This window comes from Neopsephotus bourkii, unplaced genomic scaffold, assembly GCF_033783945.1.
Source record: "Neopsephotus bourkii isolate Nb327-2 ecotype Australia unplaced genomic scaffold, CSIRO-AGI_Nbou_v1 NB_1768, whole genome shotgun sequence".
NCBI classification, from domain to species: domain Eukaryota; kingdom Metazoa; phylum Chordata; class Aves; order Psittaciformes; family Psittacidae; genus Neopsephotus; species Neopsephotus bourkii.
In genome coordinates, this window is record NW_026902242.1 from 2,815,421 (window position 1) to 2,829,185 (window position 13,765).

At 45.4% G+C, this 13,765-nt stretch overlaps 1 protein-coding gene across 1 annotated transcript in view; it reads right to left on the bottom strand.

Annotated features, from left to right (window-relative positions):
* LOC133225990 (uncharacterized oxidoreductase ZK1290.5-like) overlaps positions 1 to 13,765 on the bottom strand; it is a 447,194-nt gene that overhangs the window by 377,961 nt on the left and 55,468 nt on the right. The gene's annotated exons all lie outside the window — the stretch shown is intronic.

The following is a 13,765-nucleotide window of genomic DNA, read 5'->3' on the forward strand; positions in this document are numbered from 1 at the left end:
CTTGTTTGTCCTTGCTTTCATATGAAAAGCTTGTTTTGATTGTATTTTTTCTTCTTTTTACAGAGCCATAATCTATTGCTGCAATATATGAAATCTGATGCTCATGTTTTTACAGTGGAATTTTCCTTTACAATTCCTAGATGTTGGGAAGGCGTTGTTTACCTGCCCTCTGCTGGAAACACACAGCAAAAATACAGCACTGCCAGCGCTGCCTTACCTCACAGTGCAAAACTGGCTCCCCCACCGCATACAGAAGACCATCTTCCTCCTGGATTCAGCAATTACACTCGGGTTGGGCTTTGTTTAATGTACCTACCGAAAATCGTCTTATCTTATTTGTCCAGCGTTGACTTCATTCTACTATATAAATGCTGAATTCCAACCTAATCCCACTGAAACAGGAGTAAATAAAAAGAATCTCTGCAGAAATCAAGGGAATTACACTGTTACAAAACTGTCTACATGAAAGCTGAATTCTACTGTTAGAAATGTACCTGGTAAATTATGAACTGCCACATTCACAGATAGAGGCACTTTACATATACTGTGTCCATGCCTGTGGAAATATAGGGCTGATCCAAGTGGATGAAATCCTAACTCATCTGAAATAAAATAAAATAAAAAAAAGCCATAAATCTGACAATTACGCATCAGAATTATTTCGAAACCTGTCTGCAGACATTGCATGTGTCTGAGCCCTTCCAGCTTGCTCACAAGTGCTTGCCACCTACGCGCCTCAAGGCATTAGGAATGACTGATTGATTTCAAGATTAAGTGGAGATCACAAGAGGGAGAGCTTTTCGAAACCACATTCAGAAAGGAGCTGACGCTGCTAATCCAAACCAGAGGGAGGCCTGTACTACACCAGCTGCCCCTAGGACAGCGAGGAAGGAAAGGACATGTCAAAAACACTAAGCACAACCAGCCCCAGTACCACATTTACCATTCTTCTGAAGTCATTACTCCACATAATCAACATTATCATGGAATTCCAGACTGGGTTGGAAAAGACCTTAAAGCTTATCCATTTCCAACCCCTGCCATGGGCAGGGACACCTTCCACTAGAGCAGGATGCTCCAAGCCCCTGTGTCCAACCTGGCCTTGAACACTGCCAGGGATGGGGCAGCCACAGCTTCTCTGGGCACCCTGTGCCAGCGCCTCAGCACCCTCACAAGGAAGAGCTTCTGCCTTAGATCTAACCTGAACTTCCCCTGTTTTGGTTTGAACCCATCACCCCTTGTCCTATCACTACAGTCCCTGATGAAGTGTCCCTCTCCAGCATCCTTGTAGGCCCCAATTATGATAATATACACCATCTGGGATTCCATGATTCTGGAATGCAAGAATACTGCCCTAGCCATAATGAAACACTTTTTCTGGGCTTGGGTTTACTTAGTGAAAGGCTTCACCCTTTGTGTTTTTTCTTTACTGATGAAAAATGACATCATATGCAAAACTAATAAAATGTCTCCTAGTTTTGTGCTTTGACACTGCTAGTCCTGTATCTAGAAAAGTTTGGGGTTTTTTTAAAGTGCTTTCCTCAAAGAAATATTTCACCTCCTGTGGAGGGTCTGACTGAATTGCATCCTATGGGTTTCTCTTTCATAACAAAACTTACACCAGAGAAATATAGGATGGTGAAGACTTTTAAATAAAACATTAGCCTGTCCTCTTCTTCCTTTCATGCTGTTATTAGAGATTAATTTTTAATCAGTTCCTATCCCAGCTACATTCCTCCTTTAAACATACACTTATCATGTACTGTTAAAAGCATTTCTAAAAGGGCAATTTAAACCAGTGCCAAACCTGCCTCTTAGAAGCCCTCTAATTCACATTTATCTCTGGTATCGGCTTCAACCTTACCATCCTTCGTTTTTACAAGTTTCTAGATGTGTATTAGAGCTGTGCTTTGGATTACAATCCATTTCTGCCTCCTGGGCTTGCTGCAAAGGATTCTATACTAAAGAGGAGGCTTTCAAAGCTGCAAAGAGCAGTTAGGAAACCATCTACCATACATATTTGAGAAAGTCCATCCTAGCATTGTATTTGTTTTTAAATATATAAGGGTAATAATAACAAAAGCTAGCTATGCTACCATAAAGTTTGGTCCAGTTCTGTGTGACTGAAGCATTCTGTTACAAAAAAGGAGAGAATGAGGTCCATGACCCAAAATACATAAATGAAAAGTGATAAAATATACAGACAGCACATCTTTCCATTGTAAACTCTCCCGTTGTTTCTCATGTGCGAACCTGAAGCTTTCTGCTTGAAGCTTTTTACCACAGGACTGTCTGCAACAGACAAGGGGGGGGGGGGGGGGTAGGGGGGGTGTGAGGGGAGGATAAAAAAGCCCAAAGGGAAAACCTCTAAACCACTCATTTCTCATCACTGCAAATGTTCCACTGGGAAGTTCTGACATGTATGATGATCGTTACATCTTTGAAGTGGGTCCAGCTGAGCAATATAATTTTGTTACGCTTTATCACCACCAAAAAACAACTAAATCCCAGAATCTTAACCAGATCAGTAAAAACTGAATGGATTTGGGCACTGAAATGATCTGAGGAGTCTCTCCCACTGAGCACATTCCAGCACTTTGTACTAGGCAATGAAACCATAAGAAAACCAGCTTACAGATAAGGCTACAGCACCCCAGGTGGGACTTCCCAGGAGTCACTTGCCAAAGTCCAGGGTCCCCTGTGGTGCAAGGGGTACTCAGGGCTTTGTGACCCCTTGAGTGTTTGACTTTACAACTTTAACATTACATTCAGGTAGCAGTACATATAATGGCACAATACATGGTAGCAGTATAGGATGCATGAATACATACATGTATTTTGCAAAAGCATTCCATATCATCATTACTTTCACTAGCAGGTCAACTTCCAGTGTAAAACTTTGAAACCTTGCCATAAAAATGAACACTAGCAAAGGGAACAAGTGGAGTCTCCATCCCTGGAAGTGTTCACAAACCCTGTAGACAAGGCCCTTAGTGATATGGGTTAGTGCTGGGTAATGGTTGGATTAGATGATCTTAAAAGTCTTTTACAACCTAGTTGATTCTATGATTCTATTTCCAAGGGTGTCTGAGCCGATCAAGTTATATAAATAAACAGCAACAAACATCCAACCTATGACTTAACAATCTGGGACCAAAATGAGCATATGAGATTTACAGGCTGATTGTGTCTAGGTGGGGAACGAAGGAACATTTCCTTATAAGTAATAGTGACGAGACAGCAGTCATACCCTTCCAATTCACAGAACAACTGATGGCACAACATACAACCAAGCATCATTAATCCCAGCCAGTTACTTATCTCCAGCATATGCCCTCCCTGTGCTTTAACTATTACTGATGTTCCAAAAGGAAAACTAAATAAAACCCAGAGGGACACAGATTTTTGTGATAGCTTACACAGCTTCAGCTGACACAAGCCCTGTGCAGGATATTTCTAGAGACTTAATATCCTACAGACAAAACCATAGATGTTAGAGATGGATGACGTTTGCTGAGTCATCTGTTCTATCTCATTGCCAAGGCAAACCTGTTTCTACTGTACATTTATTTGACTTCCACAGTAGTTTTAAATACAGAGCTTTCACTGTTCCATAGGGAGGTTAGATTCATTAAAAACATTTTTCACTGGTGAGATATTTTTCCTGATGTTCGGCTTAAACGTCACCTTTTGAATTTCATCTTATGACCTTCATCAAGCCTCTGTTTGTGCATGTGCAAGTTTTCATGTTTCCTCTTCCACAAGGAAGAGAAGCTGTAGACATAAAGAGTGCATATATGGACAGTCTCTGACAAAATAGCACCTATTCTCTTCCTGGAGAATGGCAGGACAGTGAAGGCGCTTGTGTATTATGAAATTTTACTTGTATTTGGAGTGCTGGGAGAAGGATCCTGTGCACAGGATTTTGTATTGCTATATACTGTGGAAAGTCCAGGAAGAGAAGACTGAAAGCTTCCCCATAAAGAAGGGCCAAGACATCGCGCTACACCTGACTCAATTGCACGGGTCAGGAGAAGGGAAAGTTTCAAGACTCCCGTGCCTGACTGCCTGCGCAGCAAGTGCCCGCCCATGGAAGTGGGACAGCCCTGCACAGGGATGCTCCCCGAGCACTCCCACTAGATGGCTGTCGCATGCCACCGCAGTGCACGCCTCGGCAGCATCCTCAGCCCGAGCTCCCACCGCTTTGTACCAGCTCTGGAAGTCTGTTTCAAGACAAAGGGATCACCAACGTCTCTCTCCGGCGCCGCTGGAAGCTGGCAAGGTGTACCGGGAAGTATCCTGAAATACTTCTGCTCCTGCACCATTCCCTTGACTCTGTAATCCGACCTGTCCAGCAGCACAGCAGGGCCACTGGCCCTGATGCATGGCTGGAATGAATCAAAGAATCACAGAATCAGTGGGGTTGGAAAACACTGTTAAGCTCATCCAGTCCAACCCTTACCTTACAAGGCCACCACTAACCCATGGCACTGAGGGCCTCTCCTCCACGGTGTGTGAACACTTGCAGGGACGGTGACTCCAGCCCTGCCCTGGGCAGCCTGTTCCAATGCCTGAGCACCCTCTGGGGAAGGAATTGTTCCTCAGCTCCATCTAAACCTGCCCTGGTGCAGCTTGAGGCCGTTTCCTCTTGTCCCATCCCTTGTTCCTTGGGAGCAGAGACTGACCCCGCCTCACTGCAACCTCCTGTCAAGTAGTTGTAGAGAGCAGATGGAGAGAAATAAACACGTGCACAGGTGCCATTCACTCCTTTTGCACTATTCTGGATTCTCAAGAATGAGTGAGCAAAACAGTTTCTTTTCTGCTGATACAGACCATCTGGGTTTGCTCGAATAAACATCCACTCGTGCCTGGCAGGGTGGGGCTGAGGTTTGGGTTCTCTCTCTGTCTCATATCCTCATTCTGAAACTTACAGGTGTGATCAGCTTTGCAGGATTTCCCTTTCATGCTAGGAGCAAGGACTGGGCCAGCATGCAAGGAGCAGTACAGGAAGAATTAAGAAGTGTGACAATCATTCATTTTTCACCATAGCACCAACACCATTCTGATGGTAAATATTTCATTGTGAGCAAGAGTTCAAGGTCTGACCCAGAGCCATCATCAGTGTATGAGAACACTGTCACCACTGGGACATCAGATGCAGGTCTGGTGTAAGTGGGCTGAACTTTTAACAACCTTGATGGAATTTCGACCACCTTTTGCCAGGAACAAATCTGACCCAAGCATAGGATTTGCACTGAGTATTGCCCCTCTACAGCTCTTGTAGGGTCTTTCTGCTTTATGATGCTTTCCATTCTTAGTCCCCTTGCTGTTGTATAATACTAAAACATGCCTTTGAGAAACCAACCAGCAGGATCCTGCAGACCACTGAACAAGGAATAATGGGGAATGATGCCTGGCCTGCTGGAAAAAAAAAAAAAAAAAAAAAAAGAAGCCACAACAGAACATAACACTTGAAAAGCAAGACAAAAAGCATAATTTTTCATCCTTCTCCAGAGAAGACAAGGAAACTGTAATTCCAGCTCCCCCAGCCCTTTACGTATAAAAGCTCTCTTTTGAAATACAGAAACCACAAATGGAACTCTAGTAATGTCTCTGCAAACAAAACAGTTCTGGGTACATCTGCATGCCTGGGGGCAGATAAATCAGAGTATCTAGAGCTGGCAGGATGCAAGACAGATCAAGTCCAGGCACCAGCTAGCCATGTTAGCACCACTGAAACTAGTCAGGCATACAAAATACGGTACTTTAGCTTAGACTGCCTTGTGGTTACCCAGCTAGACAGCTTTCAGGCTCAGATAACCAGGTCAAAGCACAGAGGAGATGTGTCTGCACTTGACATACCTTCCATGTGAAAGGTAAATTAAATCAAAAACAAACCTCCAGAAACATGTAGCTACAAATGGAAACAAGAAGGGCAGCCTGTTCTTCCAGTCCTCTTTTTGCTTTTCATCTCACTCTTACAAACTTTACCTTTGTGAGCTCTAATACAAATTCACAGGATAGTGTGGCCACATTTTAAAGATTGCTAGGATCAAGGCAGATGCAAGTTCAAGCCTTTTCCCTCAGTCCCTTTCCAGGTCACACTCATTTAACTCAAATCCAAATGCACGCACAGTCATTTAGAACAAGGAGTCAAAGGCAGACAACTGACAGTGTTTACATTCTCCTCTCATGTATCATCAGCAACAACAACTTCTGCAGCTCAACCACAACTAGTCAAACAGGCCAGACCTTTCTTTGTAATGGACACAGCAGCGACATACAACCTGCATATGACTGAACCCCTATTATCCTGACAGCATGGGAAATCTGTACATGAATCCCTTGTAAATCATGCTTGTGCCCATCTCTGTTAGACCAAAACATCATCTAAGTCACAGGGCTTGTGTAAAATTCCAAGTCTAACAGCAGGGCTAACACCAGCCTCTGTCCATTTAAATAGAGTATTTCCAACCCATGTGCAGGAGGGTCACAGAGACCAAAGCCAGCTTAGTAGCCAGCTATGCTGGGGTAGAACCAAGCAAAAACCTAAGACAAGTTTGTTTCTGCCTTCATCTAATGAGTTCATATTTTGACATGCTTCCCATTCCTACAGCACAACAGATTTTAGGGATTACAGTGTTCCCTGAATCTGCAGGTTCTGCAAGCTTTTTGAATGCAATGCAAAGTATGTATCAAACACAAACTGTCATGAGGCTCCATTCACCATGTCATCAAAACTCTGAAAAAGGTTAAAGCCGTCACTCCACTACCTCAAAACCTAGGCAGGCATGGGCCTGCTTGGTGTATCCAGGCAATGCTCAGAGATGACAAGCTTTTCTCAGTTCTCTGGCTCTGAATAGGAGGTCTCAGGCATGCAATTCTATTAGTGAAAATCCTACTTCTGATCTGTGGGAATTCCTCCACTTTTAGTTTCATTAAATTACTGCCAAATAATGAGGAAACAGTAAAATCACTGAAGTTGATTGATGGATGGGGGTGGGGGACTCATGCTGGTGGTTAGACTGCCATTATCCTGTAGTGCATGTTGTTTCTTTTATGACTCATTGTATTATAACAATGACATTCGTGTAGAAGGGAAGGAGGAATTTTGTTAGGTTGATTTCTCATAACAGAAAGAGAGGAGAGGCCACACTCAAGGCTAAGGCTGCAAGTGGCACATACCAAAATGCCTTTCAACACACTTTCAAATGCTTTGCTGTTTGCTATCTGAAGACAAGCATCTTCAGAACCATACCTCATTCGTGCACGGACACGTGCATGTCCTCCAGGAATACTTCTGCTTCCTCCGGTGGACCTGAGCAGGTTCATTTGCTTGCAGCCCCTTCTGGCCCTGCAAATAGACTTGCTTTGATGAAATTAACAAGTCCCAGCGAGGCTTCAGAAAGAAGCCTCTGCGAAATAACTGTGGTTATTTGGGCTGTATGAAGTATCTGCATAAATGCACACAAGATCAACAGAGGCGGGTGGGAGGCTGCTTGATAACCGGGTGAGAAAGCTGGGTACTCTGCCTCAGTAAGCATTCATGTGTGTTGTTAATTCTCAGGGTGTCAATGTAGGGTGGTACCGACCTGCTCCGTGCCTCCTGTCTTCGATAGCTTGCTCCCAGAAGGCTGCCCACAGGTGGACCACAGCCAATGTTTGTCACCCTATAGCAAAGGCAAGCCTGAGACAAGCACATTGCCTATGAGCTCTGCCACAGCTTTAGCACTTAACCCCATCAGACTTTGCAGTTAACCCCCTGCTAGCAAGGCTTTGTTAGCTCAAACTTTAGGTTTACACGGCATCGCCTGCTCTCACCGCACTTCAGCCTCGCGGCCACACAGAACTTAACAAGCACACTAACACATCGGAGCTGCTGTAGGCCTACACCTTCCTCACACAAACACCACAGCCCCCATGCTGTGAGAGCACAAAGCAAGCTAGGCTCAAGGGCCTTCTTCCTCTTGGATACAAGGCAGTGTCCCCCACCTCACCCTGCTTCCCTGCGCTGGGCCCAGCCCCTGGGCTGCAGGTTTGTTCACTGAACAGAGCTGCCAGATGGAGCCATGGTGCCCAGGCCGGAGGGACCTGCCTCTGCCGCCTGAGGAAGGGCTATGAGCAGCTGGGCCCACCACTGTTCTCACCACACTCCAAAGGCTGGGTTTGCTTTAAGGCAGGAGATGTGGTGCTGCCAGTGAAGCAGTCGGCAGTAAACACAAGTGTTGAAGTACTTCCAGTGAAAGCACTGACGCTGTAAAGGCCTGGCCTGCTTCACAGCTGCTGCCCTTTAACCACAGGATCAACCAGGATGAAAAAGACCTTTATGCTCATCCAGTCCAACCATTCCCCAGCACTGCCAAGGCCACCACTAACTCATGGCACTGAGGCCTCATCTCCACAGTGTGTGAACACTTGCAGGGACGGTGACTCCAGCACTACCCTGAGCAGCCTGTTCCAATGCCTGAGCACCCTCTGGGGAAGGAATTGTTCCTCAGCTCCATCCAAACCTGCCCTGGTGCAGCTTGAGGCCGTTTCCTCTTGTCCCATCCCTTGTTCCTTGGGAGCAGAGCCCAGCCCCTCCTGGCTCCATCCTCCTGTCAGGCAGTTGTAGGGAGCGATCAGGTCCCCCCTGAGCCTTCTCTTCTCCAGACTGAACCCCCCAGGTCCCTCAGCCATTCCCCATCACACTTGTGCTCCAGGCCCTGCACCATTATATAATAGTATGAGAATACTAGTATATATTTTACATCTATAATTCTTACCTTTAAGATTCAGGCTCAACACCCATTAACCTGGAGCACACACCTTTTATCAAATTATTTATTGCCAAGATAAAAGTAATTTTCAGGGGTTTATTTGGTTTTGGTTTCAGGGTTTGTTGCTGTTGTTCTCCCCATGCCCACTGAGCTCAGGGCTTTCGGTGGCCTCAAAAACAGCTTGCAGAGGAAGAGAGGGTGGGTTTCACCTCAGCATAATCCACATGGAGCAGCATCTCATCTGTCTGATGGCCAAGAGCCTCACTGCCCCCCACAGCACCCATCCACCGACAGTACTGGGAGGTGCAAGCGGTGGTGTGCGACCTCAGTGCCACTACAGGAGCTGTGCCTCTGGAATGAAATCAAACCAAAATCAGTTAAAACCCCAACTTCATTATATTCTGAAAGACATCAAAATCCAGGTAAATCCTCATCTGAAATCTCAACGTGCTCTGGTTTCTATAGGTAGCAACTGCTTTCTGTGTGGAGCTTTAAGAAGCTTTCTTTCTGTACCACACAGTGTGGCTGCAAGGTTGAGGGTTGTGTTCCCCCACTCTCGCCTCTCTGGTGGGAAAAGGCTTTGCTCACTGAGCCTTTTCTGTTAGTTCATCCTATTAAAGCTCCTCGCTTTGTTGTCCTCTAAGCCCTCTGCAACGCCTCTGCAGTTTTCAGCCAGCTTAGTGAAAAGCAGAACTTCACCCTGTGTCATTAAAGGACCCTGGCTCTTTATCCACAAATGAACTGTTTCAAATTAGAAGATGCAGTGCTCCTTCGCTATCACCTCAGTTGTGCAGGCGAGATCTTCTCCTTTACCCCTACGTTACTTATGAGAAGAATAAAATCCAACCACTTTTGCGTGGGAAATGGACAGCCCGTGAGGTGAAAGTTAACATTTATTTAAGCAGCATCTGTGGTATCATGTGTAAAACCAGGGAGAAAGCGGATGAAATGCAAAATGTATTGAATTTCTAAAGGGGGGTGGGGAGTGCTTTATGGAGCAGAGCTGTAGTCTGCTCTCAAGTAACTTCTTTGTGCATAAAGGGTTAGTTCAAAAGGTGCATTGACCAAATAACCCTGATCAGAGTGAGAAAAGATGCACTCGCTACAAGCAATTTCTTATCTTGTGCCTAAACCAGCAGTAGGAGTGGGAGTTGGGAAGGGAAGCAAAAGCATCTCAAAGTGCTTTGCCTTTGGGAAAGGTCTCAAGTGTTCTTTCTGCAGCTGGCATCTGAATAGTCACCAGATTAGAAGGAATCGTTAAGTCATAGTTATGTCTTCCCTGAAAGCAAGAAAGATAACAGTGCAGACCTTGGTGAGCTGGTTCCCAATAACAGCACGTCTTCAGGGTGTGCTTTTCAGATGAGATCTCGATCCTTCTTCCAAGCACAAGGACAGAGTTGCACAAATTGCTAGGAATTATTTCTTTTTCTCCCACTTAAGAGTAACTGTGATGCTCCAACATCCAGTTCCTCACAGCACAAGGAAACGTAGGTAGCTGGACAATAAATGACCTGGCAGATCTTCCCCCATATTCAAAATGCCACAGATAACAGCTCTTTGAATAGCACCCCAACATTCAAAACACTCACTTGTAAAACATCTTTGTCTAGGTATTCTGTACGTAGCTTTGTGGGAAGAGGAGAATTCAGGAGACCTTGCCCAGAGTTGGTCAGGAAAGAACTGAAGATCTATCAAGTTCATAAGTGAGACTCCTCAGCTTTGCATCTGCATTACCATGTATTTGTGTCTGTATTCCTTCAAGTGGAAAACATCAGGCTACAGTCCAACACCCCCCCCCCCCATCCCAAAGTGTCCCTGAAATCTGCTCTTCCATACACTGTCAGCCACAGGCCACAGTTGTCACATCATGAAAGCTGTTACTGTGCTTTCCCTGTAACCATATAAATTCTATTCCTATCGCAGTTCACTCCCCCACCTTTTACACAACTGTAGGTGCTCAATATGGGCAAGAATTTGTCTGGGGCAGTATTCCAGCAATTTATACCAGTGTCCTGCTAAGTAGAGAAGCCTTGACTTATGCCAAGTATATCTATGCTTAAGAGAGCACAGCTACATTCATCAGACAGCTCAGGCCAGCACCAGAAAGTGTCAGCTGTCAACTAGGATTCCAGCTACAGATTTATCCCAGATAGTGATACTATGATCCATGATTTCACGGAGCCTGGACTTTGTATCAGGTTTCCATTATGCAGCTACTAAAGTAGGCTTGGTGGAAGTCTCGCAGGGGGCTGTCAGAGGTTTGTCAGCTCGGCTTTATTAGCACTTTTCCATGCTGGAGCATTCCTGGGTGTGGCTGATGGGATTTCCTGCCTTTTTTTTTTGTCCCATGGAGAGAGCACGGAGTACCCGTGCAAGGAAATGGTTCCTGCTTCACTCCTGTGTGGGATGTTTTCCTGTAGGGGAGGAGAGGTGGCTGTGCCGAGTGTTGCTTGGTGGGCTTTTGTCTGGAAGCTGCTGCTTTGATGCAAGAGCCCTCAGGTTTTGTGGATGAGCAGAGACTCGAGGGGTGTGTCAGCCTGTTGATGCACTGGAGGGTTCTTAACATTTTAATTCCCTTCAGGCGATCACATAAATCGACACTATTTCTGTTCCCAATTTTAAAAAACAACCATTTCTGGGGGGATTATATCTTCATTTCTATTAGATGCTTGAGTACAGAAGCTTGCTGTACTCTATGTTCTTATATTTAGGTCCTGTGTGCAGAGTGAATGAGATTACTGTTCCATTCTTATAGAAAATCCTATGCATAGAGTCATGACTGAAGGTCTTGACTCTCTGATTCCTGCAGACTGTGTAAAAAGAAATTGGGCTCTATGAGAATAAATGAGATGATAGTGAAGGAGCAAACACTTTCCATCTGTAACTGCAAAGATGGGACTAGAAAAGCCTGTGAAAGCAAATTATAGGGACTGAACTTAGATGAATTTTGTTTGTTTCTTAAATCATGGAAGGTTCAGTTGTAGTTGGATTCATTTTGTTTTCCACAAAAAATGGTATGGGGAATTACCGAAATACAACAGACATTCTCCTGCAGAATTTCAGAACCCCATGAATGACAAAGCCCATCCTCAGGGAGTTTCCAGCCCTTCACAGCTAAGTAGGTTCCACAGAACTGGTGTACTTACTCACATGTTTGGGCGCTTTGTCAATCCAACCCTTTTTACAACATCTGTTAATGCCTCACCCCATACAGAATGCAATCAGTGTTGAGATCTTCCAAGCCAAATCAGGAACTAGGAAATGTTACAGTTGGGCAATGCCGATATCTCTTAGTTGACAGAGTAAGGGAAGGATGGAGAACAGTGTGTATCTGTTTTTATGTCCCCATGTTCTGGCTGCCTTCTGCTGTACAGCAAGCCCAAGGTTTGCTCCTACTGAGCTGTCTGTAGGGTGTTTTGGCTGCAGCTCTTCTGTTGCCCAACACTCCCTCAGCCATACCTGGATCTCACACAGTCATACCTGATCAGGGAGTTGCCAGGGGAGCAAGAGACAGATTTGATGATCATTTTCCATCCCTGTTCTGCTCCTTACGCGGGAGGAAAAAGAACACCGGCTGAAGTGTTGGGTTACTCAGGGTTATTCAGCCTATTTTATTTCATGTAGACATTTGGAATAATGCACCTTTTCACTTCTCGGTTCATTTTCTCTGCCCATTTGTCACACAGCCAACACCAGGACAAAGCCACACAGCCTTTTGGTGTGCACAGAAGGCAGTCTGGGGCCTGGGAATGGTGCTGTCTACATCCACACTTCCAAACTGGGCCCTGGTCATCTGGCCTGTCTGCTGGTGTATGGTGCTCCATGGCCATGGCCAAATAGCTGCAGAGTTCCCCCTTAGGAAGTGGAGAGCAGTACAAATGGCCTTTTATTTCTTTTCCCCAGCAGGAACCCCTGCTTTTATTATTGTTATTACTTTATTACAGTTATTGTTCTCTGCCTGAATCTTGTCCATATGCCTAGATGTGGCCTGTCTGTGGAGGAAATTGATTTCAGTTATCATGCTGAAGAGCACAGGAAATGCTTCCCATGGCCCCATGCCACACTGGTGTTCACATTTCTTTTATTGCCTGAATTACGTAGGGCTTTGAGTTCCCCAACAAAATGGGGCTCCCATCACACAGGCACCCCCAGAGGGAAAACAGTCATTTCCCACTAAGGTCTGCAGTGCAGTTCCAGGAGGCAGATAAGCAAGGGATACAGAAACAAAGGCAAAGCAAAGGGAAGTGACTCACCTGTGGACTATCAGCCTGGAATACAGACAGAATGGTCAGGAGGGGTCAGTGACACAGCCATGCTGTGACATAGCTCGTCCTCGTCACAGGATCTCAGACACACGTGGACAAACAACCTTAATGCCCATCAGGCTTTAAGAGTGGAAGGGCCCTTGTCCTTTGGATATAAACACCCCCGCAAATTCAGACATCCCCATACAGTGCCTTTATTTACTCACTGTAGCACGATGAGGGCTTAACTTGGGTTTTCATGGTTCCTATACTTCTGGTGCTGTGCACAGGAGTGACTTTATCCCTGGGACAAAACAGTGCTGTCCCTCATGACTGTCAGCACCCGCCATAAGCCACCCCTGCCCAAACGACAGCCTGAGCCAAGAGAGACTTTATCTTGTGCGCAAATCCAGAGCTGACATTTTTTCCAGCCCTGCTCAGGTCACACATTAAAAGCCTAGGAAGTGAGCACACATTAAATCATCCCTTCCGTACAAGCAGACAGATGGAGAGAAATTCCAGCCTGTTTCCAGTCTTTTGTCTTCAGGGCAGTTTTGGAATTTCCTTCAGGAAGTGAGGTTATGACCCAGAGCCTTCCTCGGTGAGCAGGCTCCCGTTTCCCACAGTAAACCTTGTGCAGCAATGACATACAGTACGAGAAGGTGAGGTTTATCTTCACACTCCAACTGTATCCTGTATGAGCTCCATAGAACTTAAAAGTAACCCTGGGAGGGAATGGCCGCAGCAGAGGAAATGGAAGCC